The sequence below is a fragment of the Impatiens glandulifera genome, chromosome 8, assembly GCF_907164915.1.
Source record: "Impatiens glandulifera chromosome 8, dImpGla2.1, whole genome shotgun sequence".
In the NCBI taxonomy this organism is placed as follows: Eukaryota; Viridiplantae; Streptophyta; class Magnoliopsida; order Ericales; family Balsaminaceae; genus Impatiens; species Impatiens glandulifera.
The window spans coordinates 31357498-31361321 of NC_061869.1; positions in this window are offsets into that span (position 1 = coordinate 31357498).

The following is a 3824-nucleotide window of genomic DNA, read 5'->3' on the forward strand; positions in this document are numbered from 1 at the left end:
TGGAGCACGTCTAATGCCTCACTTCAACAATTACTTGAAGTTAGCATCCGTCTACCGACGATCAACTAGCTGTACGCTACTCCTGCTCCACTATTCCGTGCATATTAGTACGACATCCACTTACATCTAATGAATTAATCCCACATAAGCAAATATTCTTCCCACTATTTGTTTCTTGTACGACAATCCTTGAAGAATATTCGGCGCACTACCAGATTGGTACGACCACGATCATGGTGTTCAATGTCTATTGTACCTGTGTACTATGGACGCTCTTCAATGGGTATTGTCCACGTGTCATTATAGAAGATTCGACCGTTGGTACCTGCTCTATATTTATGGATCCTCAAGGACAACGGACGAACTCCCAGACACTTGATACATAAACTTTCTTGCTAAACTTATAATCTTACAAATCGCTTTCTTGATTACTGGTTTTAACATTAAGAGAGAAATAGAATCAAAGTATTGTCTAGCTGTGTGATATTCTTCAAAATACTGTAAGTTGAACAGAGTCTATTTTCTTCAACAGTTGGTATTTGATTCTAAAGAAAGTATAGTGAATCCTTCCGGTGGTTGGAAGAAGGGGTGACGTAGGATTTTCACGATATGTTTTCCGATCTGAAAGCCCATGAGTTAGAGATGAACTCAAGGAAAGAAGACGAGCCCTCATGCTCGGTAGTGACTAAGGTGTTGGTGTCTTATATGGAGCCAGCAGTTACTTCACCTATCAAATCAGTTGAGCAGTTCAGCGAAGATGCGATGGCATTAACTGTCAAGAAGTTTGCAAATTTATGAGGAATCATCAACCCAACCCATCTTTCAACAACAATAACAACTCTAATGATCACAAGGCTAACATTCGTTATTTCAGATGTGACACTTTTTTTTGAGAATGCTGGGTTCCGCTACTCCTATGGAGTGCGACTAATCCCCGCGGTTTAAGTACATAGTCCGCAAACATACTTAACCAATTAACTAGGCGCAGAACTTGTCGCCTGACGGGCTCAAACACAGGACCTTATGGAGGCCTAGGGGATATCCACCTTTTGTTGCCACTAGGCTAGAAGAAGGGATAAATGTGACACTTTCGGTCACTACAAGTCGGAATGTCGGAAGCCAAAGAAAGATTATAAGAAGACAACTGATCAGAAGCATAAGAAAGATTAGAAAGTGATTTTGGTAGAGGAAAGAAGGAGCAAGTGGGCCCAAAGTGATTCAGACTCCAGTTCCTCAAGTGATAGTGATGATAAATAAGTCAAATGCTTCATGGATAATGATGAAGAGGTATTTGACTTTGCCTCTAAAGAGTTCTCTCGAGACGACTTAATTACTGCACTCAATTACATGTTCATTGAGCACAAGAAATTTTCTGATCTCGTTTCAAATCGACCAAACAATATAACTAGTAAAACAAATGAACTATCTTCTAAGATTAAGAAACTCAAGAAGATAGTTCAACTGTGAACCAATGAAAACGAGAGAGCCAACTATGTGATTGTTGCATGGACTAAGTCTGGGGATGAAGTCAATCAAATGACAAGTCAACTAAGGTCTGTCAAACGCAAATTTAGTTCAGGCTATGACAACAGTAACCCAGACAAGTCATGCAAGAAGTTGAAACCCACAAAAGGCAAACTTGCTCCTAGAAGTTTTGTCAAGGGTACATCAATTGACAATCAAGCGAATCACAATGCAAATAAGTCAGTAACTAAAAAGGAACTAAAATATGTTGAGCCAACTGCCAAGTTAAGGTGGCTTAATCCTGAGAGAAGAAAAGTCAGTCGATCAGCTGGATGTAAACCTGACAGACGGCCAAGAAGGCCTCATCAAAATTCATCCTCAAAACATAATGAATTATTGAAAGGCAGACTGAGAGACGTCAATCCTAATGCAAGTAAAATTATTAAGATAAACACTAGGAGATCCATCAAAATAAGACAAGTATGGATTCCCAAAGGACTGTTCAACCGTGGACCCAATTTGTGGGTACCAAAGGGTGTAAATAGTTTTATTCGCAGGTTAAATAAGTCAGTTTTCTAGAGGATTCAGAATGGTACTTGGAAAGTGGATGCTCAAGGCACATGACTGGAAATAGCAAACTTTTAACCAACGTTGTAAAGGAATCTAGATCAAGGATCACATTTGGTGATAACTCCAAGGGTAAGACTATGGGCAAGAGTAAGATTGTCCATAGTAACTTCACCATAAACAACGTGCTACTTGTTGAAAATTTGTGCTACAACCTTCTTAGTATAAGTCAAATGTGTGATATAGGATATCTTGATGAATTCCATAAAAAAGCATGCATAGTCAAGGATCAACAAGGAAGTACTCTATTTACAGGGCATAGGATAGGTAACGTTAATAAGGTCAACTAAAAAAATAAATCATCTAATCCTATTTACATGATAGCTAAGAATAATAAAAATTGGCTTTGGCATAAGAGACTTAACCATTTAAACTTTAAGACTATTAACACTATCTTTCTTAGAAATATGTTGTAGGTATTCCTAAGTTAAAGTTTTCTAAAGATAATGTTTTCTCTACATGCAAGATGGGAAAAAAAATCAAATCAACTTTTAAAAGTAAAGGTAACATTCAGTCTAAAAGGTGCTTAGAGCTTTTGCGTATGGATCTCTTCAGTCCGATTAAGGTGACTAGCTTAGGAGGCACGAGATATACATTAGTAATTATTGATGACTACTCTAGATTTACATGGGTTATTTTCTTAGCGTATAAAGATCAAATTACTCCTAATCTGATTAAAATGCTTTAAAAAATGCAAAATATAAAATCATTAAGCATAATTAAAATTATAAGTGTTAGGGGTATTGAGTTCACTAACAGGACTTTGTCTTCTTACCTTGAGGAGTCTGCTATTATACACGAGTTTTCTAGTCCCAAAACCCCACAACAAAATGGATTGAGTGAAAGGAGAAACAAAACCCTTTAGGAGGCGACTAGATCAATTATAGTTGAATCCGGAGTGGCTCAAAACCTTTGGGCAGAGGCTATTAACACAACATGTCATACTCAAAAGCAGTAATTAATCAATAAGAGATTTAATAATCCGCCTTATGAGATTTTCCATGGAAAATCTCTTAACATTCTACATTTTAGGATCTTTGGTTGTAAGTGTTACATTCATAATAATGGTAAGAATTATTTGACCATTTGTTATGCCAAATCCATTTGACCATTATGTTAGGATATTCCACAGATAGTAAGGTTTATAGAGTGTTTAATAACTGAACTCTAACTGTTGAAAAATCATCCTTTGTTGTGTTTGATGAGTATGTCAAAAGTAACACTTCTATATCTATTGATTTTTCTAACAGAATGGAGGATGGTACTCTTTAATCTGATAGAGAAGGTGAAGTCTAGGACAACTGAAACATTGCCTTTGACCAGACAGTTGGGAATGTTGAAGCTCAACAAGACTAGACTGTATTTCAGTAGGCTGTTGAAAGTTTGGATAATGGTGAGCCAACCTGTCGGTTAGATCTTGATCCAACAATCGGTCGCTCAGATTCCTCAAAGCCAACCGGTCGGTCATAAAATATTTTGGGACCAAACTTTAAATTGAACAGAAATCATCCTCCTGAGCTCATAATAGGTAACCCCTTTGCACCTCTTATGACCATACATCAGTTGTTAGATGAGTATGCGAACTTCGCTTTCATCTCTCAAATTGAGCCTAAGAAGGTTGACGAAGCATTGCTTTTCAAGATTGGATCCTTGCAATGCAAGAGGAGCTAACTCAGTTCGAAAAAATAAAGTATGGTATTTAGTTCAGAGACCAGTTAATCAATCTATCATTG